Source organism: Myotis daubentonii, chromosome 8 (assembly GCF_963259705.1).
Source record: "Myotis daubentonii chromosome 8, mMyoDau2.1, whole genome shotgun sequence".
NCBI classification, from domain to species: Eukaryota; Metazoa; Chordata; class Mammalia; order Chiroptera; family Vespertilionidae; genus Myotis; species Myotis daubentonii.
Window position 1 is genome coordinate 21,162,544 of NC_081847.1, and position 15,843 is coordinate 21,178,386.

The 15,843-nt window shown below is 39.4% G+C and overlaps 1 protein-coding gene across 1 annotated transcript in view; it reads right to left on the reverse strand.

Moving 5' to 3' along the window:
* Nucleotides 1-15,843, reverse strand: part of LOC132239341 (ADP-ribose glycohydrolase MACROD2-like) — a 792,923-nt gene that overhangs the window by 592,054 nt on the left and 185,026 nt on the right. Inside the window, exon 2 of the mRNA XM_059705503.1 lies at nt 10,759-10,789. The gene's annotated coding sequence lies outside the window, so the exon portion shown is untranslated. The remainder of the gene's footprint in view (nt 1-10,758; nt 10,790-15,843) is intronic.

Here is a 15,843-nt window from a genome sequence, read left to right on the forward strand (position 1 = left end):
TGGTGGAAGGGATGGGAGCAAAGAACACTAAATGGAGAGAACAGGAAAGCAAATGATTTTCCTAGGCAGAGGTTGGTCTGCATGTCCCAGTCTCAGTCTGCCTAGCGATGGCCTCCCTGTATGAGACTGCCAGCTTACTTGCTCCAGCGTCTTGGCATTTCCATCTTTTTGTCACTCTTCTCCTTCACCATCTCCTCATGCTCGCACCATGTTTCCTACTTCTTACTTTACCCCATGGCTGGACAAGTGGTTTTGAGCGAAATCTGTTGGCAGAAAAGCTAGACCAGGATCCCTCCTACACACACACACACACACACACACACACACACTGCTCTTAGGTCGCAATATGCCTTCAACATGTGCAGAGTTCTACAAAAAGAATTTCAAGGCAAGTCTTTTTACATTTTTCTGATCCCCTGATGCATACTCCTGCTTTATCCTAGCAATGAGGCGTATTTGCATTGTTTTATGAAAGATGAAAAAGGCTGATGAGTCTTCATTTCCTTCTATATGCAACATGGGAAAACAGCAATGCTGTGCACTTCTCTTTCTCTTTCACTATGGATGAGGGAATAAAATATTTGCAAAGTTGAAGAAATCGAGAGGCAATAATTTAGGAGGCTAACCTTTCCCTATGGCAGTGCCAGCAGATCTTTCCAGCTTGCTAAGGGATTCAGAATTTGCAGAAGCTGAGAGTCCCAGAGCTGCTGGTGATCACTTTCCCAGGTTCCTGTAATTATATGCAAGGGCTGACATTTGTAAGGTTGGTTGAATGCCTGGCTTTTAAAATGGGGCATTGGCAACGTGCCAGAGGCACCATAAACCACAGGATGGGCAACTTCCTGAGGGTTAATTTTACAAGATTTATTGGAAGAGGATCATAAAATTACTTAACAGGTAAGTAATGCAAAGCCTTTGTTTCAAGAAAAGGATTACAATATATTCATGCTTTAGAATATAATGTGATATTTAAACTAAAAAATAATTTCTTACTCATATAGGCTATGCCCTGGGACCCCAAGGATGTTACAGATGCATCAAAATTTACATTAAAAGGGGCTTTGATAACAAAGTAGGATCAGTACTGATATGATGCAGAGATGGATATGCAGGTACTTTCTGTATTAACGCAGACTTCACAAGTTACTGAGGTCAGACCCAGTGGCCTGGGGTGGAATGGTCTCTACAAAAAGGATGTGGCAAGAAGAAGCTTGAGTAGAAGAAGATGCAGGGGAGGGAGTAGGGGCCAAAGGGGAAGTCATGAGCCTTATTGGGATAAGTCTTTTGGACTCACTTCTGAAGAAACCTCAGTCCAACTCAGTTTTAATTCTAATAACTGAAAGTATATATTAATATTCTTCCCAACTACATACGAAGAAGTTTAGAACTGTGATTCAAAGAAGAGGTTAGAGAGAAGACCATTCTGAATGATAATCTCATGTTCCTCTGATTGCAAATCCCTTACCGGGGCATCTGTTTGCAATTCTCACAGGAACTAGTTGGGTGTGGCTAGGCAAAAAAAAAAAGGGTCTCCTCTTTTTTCAGACAGAAAAATACAAAGTTAAGACAGGTCTGACATCCAAAATGCCGTCCAGCTCAAAGAGCCTATCATCTTAGACATGAAAAAATGTGCAAACTTTCTCAGTGCTTTTAGCAACAAAAAGCAAGCATTGGACTTTTTCCCTCTTCAAGCCAAGTGGCAGTATAATTGTTATCTACTCCCCAAGGTTTCCTAAAAGGATGCATTAGCAAGCTATCTTACAGAGCCGCAACTTGGGTTTTGTCCATAAGAATATGCTGTCTTAGGACGTGGGATTTCAATTTTGAGACCACAAATAAATACAATTACTTTGTCTCTCTTATCACTGAAATATGTTATGTACATACAGACAAAACAGAATGGTTTTATTCCTAGGGCTCAGATAAATAGCTTGGAATTACAGAAGCAAGGTGACTATTGTTTGAGCAATAGACTACAGTGCTTATTATGGTTAATCTAATATAGAAAGCATAGTGTGATGTTACAAACAGGTTTCATTTTCAGACACCAAACTTACAAGGCTGAGCTACAGGACACAGAGGTAGCTAAGAAGTAACAAGTGGCCTTCAGAGAAGCAGCAGAAGCAATCCCACAGAAAGCAAGGTGGTTCTCATGATAAGGGACTTCTGACCAGTGTCATTCGGAGCTCAAGTAAAGCCTCTTTCAAAATAAATTACTAGCGGATTACGGCTCCAACCCCGGTAGGGGGCATGCAGGAGGCAGCCAACAGATGTTGCTCTCTCATCAATGTTTCTATCTATCCTTCTCCCTTCCTCTCTCTCTAAAATCAATAAAAACATTTTTGAAAAGTAAATGACTTGTTCAACAGTTCAGATACTCTTCTAGAATCTAGTTATACAAGTGAATGAAAGCCTTCTACTCTCAAGAATCTCAGATTCCAGAGGGAGAGTAATGCTGACAATAGTAGCAAAAATAAAGTTACTACTACAAATAATAGTAACAATCATTCTTAAATGTTTATCTTTATGTATCTGATACCATGATAGACACTTTAACATATTATCTAATTTAATCTTATAACAAGCCTATGAATGGGCATTGTTATCCCATTTGACAATTGAGGCCACTGAGGTCTAGAGAGAGTAACTTGCCTGAGGACACAAAGCTAATAAGATACAGCCTCAGAATTTGCACCTAGATCTGTGGGACCCTGAAACCCATTCCCATAGTGACTCCGATATGTGCCCTCCTTCTTCGCTATTCCTTGGTACTCTTAAGAGAATCCTGATGCAACTATCTCAAAGACTCATCACACACAATGATAGAAGAAACCTACATCACCACCCAGGCAAGCAGGACACAGAATCATGAAGCAAAGGTAGGCTTAAAGAGGCTTGAGAGAAACTGGGCAGCCGAAGAATAAAAATGAGAATTGTTTCAGGATGATTAAAAATTAACAACAGAACACCACTGAATCACAGTTATAATTTATGCATTTAGATATATAAGTTTACCTAAATTAACTGCATATAAGCATCATTCATAATAGATAAAAATCATTGAAAACTCAAATATTAGTTAACTGATGAATGGATAAACAAAAATGGCAGAATGGCCTTCCAGAACAACCTTCCGGAATGACCTTCCAGAACGACCAGTGGGTAGGGCCACATGGCCGCGAGGCAGTAGGGGCTGTGAGGGCTGAGGCAGCCAGGGCTGCAAGGGCCTACCCTTGCACGAATTTCGTGCATTGGCCTCTAGTTTTAAAATATTATGTTATGTGAAAGGGGCTTGTCACAAAAGAACACATATTTTATGACTCCATCTATAGAAAATATCCAGAACAGAAAAATATATAGTGACAAAGATTACATTATTATTTGTGCAAAGAAGGGAGAGGGGCTAAGGAGTGATAGCTGTTGAGGGGACTGTAAGGACTGACTACACTTTTCATTGGATGAGTGAATTAATTTCCATGTATTTTCTCATTTTTCTCACCCAGCTTTAAATTATCTTTTTTTTGTCTTGCTCCATATGTATATATAAAGAGAGCTGACCAATGTTTATTTGACTTTAAGAATGAAGTTAAATAAACATAGGCCAGCTCTCTTTAGAAAGAACTTCAAAAATAATTTTGACAGTTCTTAGAGAAGTTGGGTATGTTTAGCTCTTTAGGACAATTATTTTCATGTCAAATTCTTTTTAGTCGATACTATTTTATAAATGCATCTTGAAATACATTTGAAAGAGACTATATTGGTTAAGGTAAAGCTAAGATGCTGTAACAAAGAGGCTCCAAAATAGAGATGTTTAATAAATATAGATGCTTATTTCTCTCTATGATAACAGTTCCAAAATGAGCATTCTGCTAGTGAGAGAATTTGTTCCATTCTGTCACTTCACAGCCAGGAATCTACCATGATGTTAAGTAGTTGATTTGCCTTCCTTAAGGCATTGTTCTCACATTCTTACCTTTCCTGATTCCAGCAAAAACAAACAAACAAACAAACAAAAAAACAAACCAAACAAAAAACAACACAGGATGGTCATATACCTTATTTTATGGTACCTGGACATAAAGTAGCACTCATTACTTCAATCTACCTTCCTTGGAAAGGAATTGGTCTTGTGACCAACCTCACTAAAAAGAAGATTTTAAATTTGTTCTAGCTAGCATTGATGTGCCTGACTACAATTCTGCTATGTAGAAAGAGGGGGCACTGAATTATGATAGACTTTAAGATACCATCACTATTAGACTGGCCCAAATCCAAAACATTAATACCACCAAATGCTGGCCAGTGTATAGAAGAATGGGAACTCTCATTCATTGCTGGTGGAAAGGCAAAATAGCACAGACACATTAGAAGACAGCTTGGCGGTTTCTTACAAAACTAAACACATTCTTACCATATGATCCAGCAATTGCACACCTTGGTATTTACTCAAAGGCGTTGAAAATGTATGTCCACACAAAACCCTGCACGTGGCTGTTTTTTAGCAGCTTTGTTCCTAATTGCCAAAATGTGGAAGCAACTAAAATATCCTTCAATAGGCGAATGGATGAACTGAGGTACATCCAGACAATGGAATATTACTCAGCACTAAAAAGAAGTGAGTCATCAAGCCATAAAAAGACATGGAAGAACTTGAAATGCATCTTCCTATATGAAAGAAGCCAGTCTGAAAAGGCTATGATTCCAACAATTCTATAAAAGGCAAAACCATAAAGACAATAAAAAGATCCATGTTTGCCAGGGATTGGGTGGGGGAGATGAATAGGCAGAGGGTAGAGGATTTTTAGGGTGGTAAAAATAATATTATAATGGTGCATACATGTCATTACCCATAGAATTTACATGAAGAGCAAACACTAAGGTAAACTATAGACTCTGAGTGATTATGATATGTTAATGTAAGTTTATCTTTTGTAACAAATGCACCACTTTGGTGCCTGATGTTGATAATGGGGGAAGCTGCACATGTGTGCTTCAGCAGGATCAGCTCCTAAAACAATATTCAAATGTGATAGAATTGAGGTGGCTTCGGCCATAGCACTGTATTTTCCCAAAGAGTAATAAGTTTACACTGATTCTAATGTTACTTTGCTTTGAAAGCCAGCAATTAACTCAGGGATTGCCAAGAACAATAACGCTTCATACAGTGGGAATAACATGACCAGGACAAAAAACATAGAATGTCAGAGAAGGGAATTTATGAGAGAGAGGAAAAAAAAAAAAGAGTCATCATTAGACCACCTGAAAGGAAGTTTTCAAAGCAAATGGAAATATCAAAGGGAAGAGAAGAAAGCAAGAGGGAGGGGAGAGCTGTCAGGTGGATGAAAGAGAGGGGCACACATTTTTGTCGATTTTGCTCTGGTTTCCAAATGTATTACATAAGGTAAGTCTTCCAGCAAGCCCAGAATTGCACAGCAATCGTTGTCACACCCTCTGAAATCTGTCAGCGTTTAAAGCTGACACGGGGCATGCCCTCAGCGTTGCCGTGGCAGAATGCCTTGGTTTCTTTCCAAGTCATGTCTGTGAATTTAGACAGATGTAGTGATAAAAAAAATATCGGCCGAGTAGGTATAAGGTTAACAAAACATCGCGTTGGTCTCCTTTTTACCAGTTAGAAGCAGAAGAGAAACCTGAATGCAAATGAGGGATTCGATTAGAAAGCTGTGTCCTGGCAGCATTTCATGGAAAGCAGGGGAGGGGGGGGGGCACAGGTGACTTGATAGAAACATGCCTTCCATGTTGATAACAGAAATATAATGAATAAATATGCGAGCTGCATTAGCCTGGTGATGCTCTACTTAATGTTTTTTTCTGAAAATTTCCAGCCAATATCTCAATGTCTGAAATTTGTTCTTCACTGAGAACACCGCCTCATACCTGGAAAGCAAGATTCAAGATTTCTCTTTTTCTCCATAGAGAATATTTCCCCAGTTACTCCAAGACACGCTTTTCCACCTGGACTTCATTTCTGTTAACTCTACTGACTCTCATAAAATGGACTAAACTTAGTTTTGCTGTTCACTTCTCCGTAAAAATTCCATTCCCATGTATCATGTCTAGCCTCCTTTGTTAAACTTATTAGCACCACAGTGGCCAAGCCTGGCTCGGAGGGCAGAGGCGCACGCAAGATCTGAAAAGTCTATCAGAGAAGTTCAGGTCTCTCCCTCGGAGACTGGCTTAGCGGCCAATCCAAGTCTTTAACAGGAATCTGGGAGTTAAGAGCCCCTTTAAGCCTCATCTGGATCTATTTTTCCAAAAGTAGCACAGGCCTCTCTTTGGTATTTTACCAAACATGGCTTTTCATCCTGACTGCAAGCAGGCGGTTGGGCGCCCTGTGGACCCATCCTGGAAACATTACGTTGGCGCAGCAGCAGAGGCGGTAGCTGAAAGTTGAATGAAAAGTCTGGATCCTGCTCTGGGGAACTTCAAAGTAGGCAAACCTGCCCCCATTGCGTTTCTCCCTTAAACATCGTGGAGTCTCAGGGCAGAGATTCCTCCGTCTCTGTCTTGCAAGAAGGCACAGCTGCTTTTGCTGCCCACAGATCTTGTCTTCCACAGGCCGAGGAAGGCGGGAGAGGCTGGGAGAGAAACTGGCTTCCACCTGGGCCTGAGCACCCCCAAAGGACTGGTGTGCACCAGATCCTACGGTCATGCTTTGACTGTGGGGATGATGTCGGAGTTTCCATGAAATGGGAATGCTTACTCTTGAAATTGCCCTGGCATGAGATCGTGTTGGCAATTAAATGAACAAACCCCTTCAAAAGATGGCTCCACCACAGTCAAAATGTTGTTATAAGAGAACTAGAATGACATTTGGTTAGTGGGTCATAGGTCTAAAAAGGCAGGTAAATCCAAAGCAAATAGTGCCTGAGAAATGACAGCCGGTGCGGAGGTGGGCTGGCATGAGGGAGGGTGAGGAGGGACCTCAGGACACCCTATACCTCCCTGACTGCCCATGGGCCTGTGGGCCAGAAGAAACAACAAAGCTTTCTTAAATGACGTTAAATGCTGTATTCACCTTGGCTCCCTAACTGAACAAGTTCTCATGTTTGCATTTTACCTTGTCTAGGTGAATGCTGCCATGCCTACACATACCGTTTCCAGTTTGAGGATGCTTTTTAAAAACACACTTGTTTTTTCTAAAATAGACACATTTGCCCATTAAGGAAATACTAACTGGGTAGCTTCCTCTGCCCGTTATTTTGCCAATGAATCATTATTTTTTAAAAAAATTATCTTTATTGTTCAAAGTATTACAGATGCCCCTCTTTTTATCCCATTGACCCCCTCCATCCCCCACCCCTCCCAGGCCTTCACCACAGTATTGTCTGTGTCCATGGACAATGCATATTTGCATACAATTTCCCTTGGTTAATCCCCAACCTTCCCTCTGAAATGCATCAGTCTGTTCCTCGCTTCCATGTCTCTGGATCTATCTTGTTCATCAGTGTGTATTTAGTTAGCCAATAATTTGGGTTATAATCATTACTGCTGTCCTAAAACAACAGATATTTGCTGAGCTTCTGCTAGGGACACAATGCTAGGCACTCAAGTGTGCACAGAATATGCACAAGTGAATCTCTGCTGATTCAAGAATCCAAATTGACTTGGAAAACAGGCAATATAAACAGAATTCTATGGAACAATATGAGGGAGCAGTTGTCAATTGTCCAAATTACAAATGCTGAAAGATTTCCAGAGATATAATGGCCACCAAAAGTTGGTACATTCAAGGAAGACTTCTCAGATATCAAGCTTCAACCTGTATAAGCACGTATGATGTGTTTTTGTTTGGGGATTAGGGTACAGATCAGAATAAAGTGGTGGCGGTAATGGTATGTGTGAGTTTGGTGCATGTGTGTGTGTGAGTGAGATAAGGAAGGGATACAGGGTTGTATATGCCATGTTCTGCAATTCATCAGCTCATCTGTGGGTAACAGAAGGTGTACCCATAATGAGTGGATGCCAAGAAATATTTGAAACTATATTATGGCCCTAGCCGGTTTGGCTCAGTGCATAGAGCATCAGCCTTCATATGGAAGGGTCCCCGGTTCAATTCCAGTCAAGGGTATGTACCTCGGTTGCAGGCTCCTCCCCGCCCCCCCCCCCCCCCAGGCCCTGGTCGAGGTGCCTGCAGGAGGCAACCAATGGATGTATTTCTCTCAAACTGATGCTTCCCTCTGTCTTTCCCTCTCTCTTTCACTCTCTCTAAAATCAATGGAACAATATCCTTGGGTGAGGATTTAAAAACTATAATATGGAAAAAACATTGTCCTGAAAAAGGTTGAGGGAATAATAATTTATATGGTCAAATGACCACAGAAAATGATGCAAACTAAATGTGTCTTTTAAAAATACAAAGCAAGAGTACATATAAAATTTTTGGCATACCAATCTTCATCCTGGAGAAGAGATTTCTTTTTCCCTCTTCATAAAATTTGAAAGTACTGATGCATAAAAATGCCTATTGTTTGGTCTAGAAGGAGTGAACATTCACCAGAAAGTAATGGAATACGATCAAATTCTTCTGAGCAGATGGAAAACAGGCACCAACTGGTGTTTTTGAAAAATTAATCTAGTAAGCTTTCGAATGTGGAAGAAGAAGGGCTGGAACCAGGAGACCTTTCTGAATATTTGCTCTAAATCCATTCCAGTATGACTAACATAGTGTTGGGAATTTTGTTTGCTTTATTTTCAAAAATTTTCTTTTTAGCTGTGGACTACTTTCAATTAAAAAAAATTAAATTAAAATTTTTGGGGTGACAATAGTAAATACGATTATATAGGTTTCAAGCATATAATTTGATGGTAATTGGATAAAGAAAATGTGGTATGTAGTAGGTTTACAGTTGTGAGTATGCAAAACAGAGGTAATTCTTGTAGGAATATTTTTTAATTATTTTATTAGTTTCCATATAAACAACTGCAATGGACTACTTTCTTTAAATAAATATTATTTAAAATCCCTATAAATAAAAAAAGTGAAGCTGATCTGGATAATGGAGACAAAACAGGTGTTATGCATAAGAGCAAGAACACAGCTGCCCTGCAATATGTGAGTGCTAGGAGGAAGTCAAGGACCTCTGCAAGGTGCAGAGGAAATACTTTTCAGGTTGCAAAATGCTAAAGTGTCCATGGACTAAAGAGAACTGAAATAATCAGAAAGTTAGTAAAACAGGATCTCATGGAGTTAAAAATAAATTCTGGGGCTAACGAAAGAAGGAACCCCTTTTTTCTCAGAGATTAAAATGAAACAAGAGCCACGTTGGGTTTGATTTAGTTCTTGCTATCCTCTCTTGAGCCTCTGATGTTCGTGTCCCTCCTCATTTTCTTTACTTTCCTATTTTCTTTTTCTGCTGCTCCCTCCCCTGTTTTTAAGTATGTCATGTTTAATTCACCTTTTGAAATTCTCAAAGATGAAACAGACATCAAGAATATGACAGGTAATAAACATAGAAAATGATGTGCATAGTAGTTGGATTTTTGTTAGTTTTTGTCAAGAAAAATCAAGATTGTTGTGGAGAACATTCTCAAAATGAGAACCATTTCTGCAATGGAGTCTGATTTGACTCTAGACAAGGTGAAATGAAGATGTTAGGTTTTGATCAGGTAAACCTTTGCACATAATGCTTCTGTTAAGCAAATATTTAGGAGTTCTAACTGTGAGGCAGAAAGAATGGCCATAATGGGGATAATGCTCCCACACTGTGCTTCCACAAACACAGTCTGTAGTGAAAACCAGACCGAAAAAAAAGGCATGCCTCAAATTATTAAATAGTGTGACCAAATCCTCCCCCATTCAGCTTAATTCAGGCCTACAGTTTCCATTTTATTCTCACTGAAACCTCCAAAAGAAATACCAGATTAAGAAGAATTAAGTCTCCTACCTCTGACATCAATCTACGCATCCCTCTGCTATAGTAATGAATTTTAACTATTTCTTTACATTTGTACACATTTTATTTCCCAGATAAGAGTCTCCTTATAAGAAGCTCGAGCTCAGAAAGGTTATAATCTATTCTGCTTGATCAGAAAACCCTACAATGACAAATAAACTCCATTTTACCTTAATATTGTAACCCAGATTTATTAACAACCTGAGAAAAATAATTAGGGAAATGTCAGTGTAGTGGAAGAATATTGGAGAGCTTTAGGCTAGTGAAAACAAATGATATAAACACAGATGCTTGTACCTGTAAGTGAAGCAGTCACTACTTAAAACAACCCATCAGTACCAAAACAATTTATCTGCAGTTTATTAAAACTAATAGTTTTTATTAACAGTCACCTCTTCGGATTTTTAAAATTTAAATATACAGATATATGCATGTATTTGCATTTTAACATCTGTTATTTTGTAATTCACAACAAAATAATGATAATGCTAGGTTTCATAGGCATTATGATTCATCTCAGAGAAAAATCCTGACTTTATTAAAAAGAAAAGAAAACATTTTCAGAGGTCAAATCCTACTAGAGAAAAATGTTTAGTTTAACAAAAGACATTGAGTCACAATTTATGTAATCATTACATATGGTATCTGACACATAAGATTCAAGAACACAATAGAAGATATAAATAGCCTTTCAAGATTCCTCAATGAGATTTGGCCTTCATTTTGAGTCTCTTTAAATCACAGCAAACTATACCCATCAAAAATCTCTTATTTTTTCCTGTTAATATCACCTTTAACAAGAAAATAAAGAAATAGAAACAGTATGAAAAGCTAGATCACTTACCATAAATGCCTGTTGAAATGCAGGGAAATGCCTGTGAATAAACCACAAAAATAACAGTAAATTTTAAAGATACAGCTCTGCTCAATCCCGACACCATTTATTTCAAATTCTCTGTGGCTTGATAAAGGGATGCCCTCACATACTCAGGGTTGTGAAACCCCACTCAGTTCATGTAGGAGATGTGGAAACAGACACATTAGGTTCACTGGAAACTTTTTCTTACCAGCATTCATCTCAGCTCACAAGAGACATCTGTTTAATTTCCAGTAATCTTGTGAACCAATTGCTAAACACAGTTATTAATAAGAAATTAAATTACATAAACTGTCACAAAATAAGTTATATCTAAAAAAAATACTCAGAGATCATCTCATCACTTCCTAATTTGCCACATCTTACTATTGCCCCTGCTCTTAAGATTACTTATGCCCATCCTATGTGAATGGTGGAAGTACTAGGTAATGGTGTGCTACTGAGCATCGTGTCCCCATTCCCTATTAAGTGATATGTTGATGACTTAAAATCTGGAAATATCAATCAGCATTCATGTTGGACTATACTTGTGGGTCAGTAGAAACCGTAGTTTGGCTATAGATACAAAATTTTGATAAAATTTAATAAAAGTATTCTTGAAGAATCAATTAACTATACAAAATTCTATCTAATAAAAGAATTATATGCGAATTAACCATCACTTCATGATAAATAGGAGGGAATAAATAAGCAAATTGACACGACAAAGATGGCCACGCTGGCCAGAGCCACAGAGCCGACCGGAGAGCGGGCGGGAAGGTTTGGCGTCCTGGTCGCTGGGGAAACCTAGGATGCCAAGTCTGGCCAGAGAGCAGAGCAGGAGGGCAGGCTGGAGTTCCCAGTCCTTTTGGTTTCCTCTGGACCAGAAGCGGCCCCTGGACCAGAAACAGAAGCCCAGAGCGCGGGGAGCACCAGGAATGCTGGGAATTGTATTTCTGATGGCAGATGCATTGCGTGATGTCTTAGACACTGGAGCAAAGTGAGCCTGGAGCAAGTCACTGTTGCAGGTGGGGGATGGAGGGAAAGCAAAGGTGAGAGACATAAGTAAAGTCAGGGTGTCAAGGAAAAATTAAAAGGAAGATATCCTGCAACTTCTAGGAAATCTCCACCAATGGAGCAAAGGAAAAAAAAGACATCTATTATTGTATTAGCACCAAACCAAACTGGGCTGGGGTGTCAGACAATTCGCTCATATGATTGCAAAGACAGACAGAAACTTCACTCTTTTATGTATCTGGGCAGATACAATGCACAACATGCACATTTTCATGAAAGAGGACTTAAGAGCACCCTTCGATAAGTCACATTTTTGGTGGCCATCTGTGTTGGTTAGTTGCCATAATCAAGAGTAAAAATTAAAACTTTTCTATCTCTATGACAAGCAGGTCCTTACAGCTTGAAGCGAGGCAACTATCTATAATAATAAAAGTGTAATATGCCAATTAGACCGGATAGCCAAATGACCTTCCAGACATCATTCCAGACGTCCTTCTGGATGAATCTGTGGTGGCAGGGCCGAGGCAGAGACGGTTAGGGGCGATCAGGCAGGCAGGCAGAGGCAGTTAGGGGAGATCAGGCAGGCAGGTGAACAGTTGAGGCCATCAGGCAGGCAGAGTGGTTAGGGGCAATCAGGAAGGCTGGCAAGGAAGCTTCCCGGATTGTGAGAGGGTACAAGCAGGGCTGAAGAACTGCCCCCCTCCATGCATGAATTTCGTGCACTGGGCCTCTAGTTTAAAAAATAAAATTATATATATATATATACATACTCATTTTTTAAGTCAGTTTTTAAACATTTACTGGCACACCACTGTTTATACCATATGCTAGGGACTAAATATTTTTCCAAATTAGGTCATAGGAGTGGAGCCTCATGATGGGGTTAATGCTTGTGTAGCAACCCGAGTTTTCCATCACACGAGGGTACATACAATGTGAAGAAGGTGATCTGCAAACCAGGAGTAGGAGACCCTCACCAAACACCAGATTGGCTGACACCTTGATCTTGGACTTCCCATTCTCCAAAACTGTGGGAAATAAATATCTCTTGTTTAAGACACCCTGTCTATGGACAATTTTTAAGCAGCCCAAACTGACTAAAACACTATATTTTCTGCTTAAAGAATTAGATTGAAAGAGAAAATGAACAAATGTAAATATATAGTTAGCTCTAAATTAGACTTTCTAACAGTGGAACATGACCTGAGCATGGCAAAGTCCTCTGCCAATGTACCTTTGTGTGAAGTTAATGAAGCTGTTTTCATCCTTCTGGGCTTCCTATTTTCAACTGAAATTAAAGATGATAACATCCACCATATAGAAATGTGCCGTGGGAATTAATAACAGAATCTGAAACTGCAGTTGCTGTTGACTGCAATAATTAGCATTATTATTGAGCTCAATAATAATGAAACATCTGTTGTTGTTTTTTTATATTTTTCAGTTACATGTATACTACATTATATTTTCCTTAACGTTTTTAGAGACTGTATGCTTATTCCCTTTACATGGATATTCTATTTTAAAAGACACAATGTGCATGATTTTGTTTTAGAGAGAATAATAATTGACTCTGTTTAGTTAACCTATATGTCTGAAAAATGACAGTTTTTTTTTCTTTTCCTTTATTAGTACATGCTCATGTTTCTATCAAGAAAATAAGACAGTGTCTGGAATGATGTGGGAGCTATTTTATAATGAATTAAAGAGCTAATTCTTTGATTCCTTGTTTTCTTGAAGTTCCAAAAAAATCTGAAGAATGTTCTTGAATGACTCAACCCATCCAATGAATCAGAACCAGGAAAAGAGGGTACGAAGTGAATGCTCCTGAAAATGTTGGTGTCTCTTTACAAGCATTCACCAGGACTACCCACAGGTTTTGTTCTCAGTGCAAAATCACCTGCAAGCTACTGTAAGCAAATTGTTACTAATCACGAGTGCTCAGAGAACCAAAATAGCCTACTTAAAAATATAAATTAGAGAGGAGTTAGGGTCATCTCTATAATGTGTGCTATGCTCCCTCAGGTTCCACTGTGTCTTTTAAATGAGGTAGAGAGGTGAGTTTTGAAACTCATACCCAGAATTTCATGGGAGGGAACTAAACGCAAAAATATCACCCATCTTGTGCTTGCAGTACAGGAAGAGAAAGGTTTCAGAACTGCTGCATGGATCCATCAAGCGAAAGCTAGAAGATACTACAATGTTCTCAACAAGTGCACTTTCACTCCCACCTGGGCATCCTTTCAGTTTATGATTATGAGACTTGCTTCAAGGGTCTATGGGAGGATTCAGATGAGTGAGCAATATAGAGTATCTGTCTGACAAGTAATCTTGATTAATGCCAATTTCTATGTTGGACACCGTGATGCCTGCCAGACTCCACTTCATGGAGGTATTTGTTGCCCTAGAGTAGGGCTTCCCATCCTTGGCACAACTGATATTTTGGATCAGATAAGTATTTGTTGCTGGGGGCTGTCTTGTGCATTTTGAGATGTTTAGCAGCATCTTTAGACTCTATTCACTTGATGCCAGTAGCATGCCCCACTCATGACAATCAAAAATATTTCCAGATATTGTTAATGTCCCCCAAGGGGCAAAGTCACCACAGACTGAGGACCACTTCCCGCTAATCTAGAGCCTAGACCCCAGCAGTGCCATCAGGGATTGCCTTTTCAAACATTTCCTGAGATTCCAAGAGCCACCTCACTCAAGGTCATGTCCCTTCCCAAGACAATCCATCCCCAATAACTAATCAATGCAGAAGGTAAAGGCTCATCTTGGCTCATTTCAGTGATGGGCACTATCTGCTTCCCTGTGCACACTCTTGCTTCCTCCCCTTCTGTTCTCCAGGGATTGATCCCAGGGGCACCCATTAATAAACATCCTGCCGAAACCGGTTTGGCTCAGTGGATAGAGCGTCGGCCTGCAGACTGAAAGGTCCCAGGTTCGATTCTGGTCAAGGGCATGTACCTGGGTTGCGGGCACATCCCCAGTGGGAGATGTGCAGGAGGCAGCTGATCGATGTTTCTCTCTCATCGATGTTTCTAACTCTCTATCCCTCTCCCTTCCTCTCTGTAAAAAATCAATAAAATAAAATTTAAAAAAAATCATGTATCCTAAACTGTCTGAGAATCTGCTTCCTGGGGAAATAACTTGAGTTAACTCCCTTCTGCTTCCCTGTTAGGCTCAGTCATATGAGTTGTTCTCCCCTCAGACATAGCAGAAGAGAGCACATACTGAACAATTAATGGCAACATTCCTTTGCCTCAGCTCCCAGCTCTATCTCTGAATAAATCATGCAACTTAAAAATTGAGTCTGAATGTACCAACTGCCTTGTCTGTTTTAACAGGGACAGATAGCTTCATCTGAAAATGACATTGTTGCCTTGAATGTGAAGGCAAACAGATGTTTAATGGAGGATAACTTTGGTAATATTATTGCATTAATTCAAACAAAAAAGGCAGTGATAAAGCAGAGGTGGAAATGCAATATCCACCTCTGGAAAATATTTTATGTAAAACAACTTTACATATAATTCATCCAACTAAATCTCCCCCATTAATCATTTGTTATTACTCAAGAGAGAAAGAGAAAGATTGAAGATAAAAAAGAATGAGCAACTAAGCTCAACAGAGGGATTTTATGGCACATATTCTATGCTCTTGGTCATAATAAAGTTCTGATCGAGCCACCAGGAGTGTGTAGCATGAAATTTCTTTATTTCAAAACTATACTTAACATATACTCATACTTAACTTTATACTTAACACCTCCCCCAAAATTTCTCTCCCATGGAAGAATGGTAGATTGGACCAAAACTCAGGCCAATTTTGCCTGTATTGTTTTAAGTGTACATACGTCAGCAGTCACCTATAGAACTTGGAGAATGACATCACCAGCCTAATTTATAAGTCTCTAGATTCTTCTTCCAGCAAGACCAAAGAGCAAGAAGTCTCTGTACTAAGCGAGTCTGAGCATATAGCCATCAGAAACCTTCTTCATAGCACTTGACTTTTATTTAATATTTTCCCCAAATCAGTATGCATTTTCTCTCT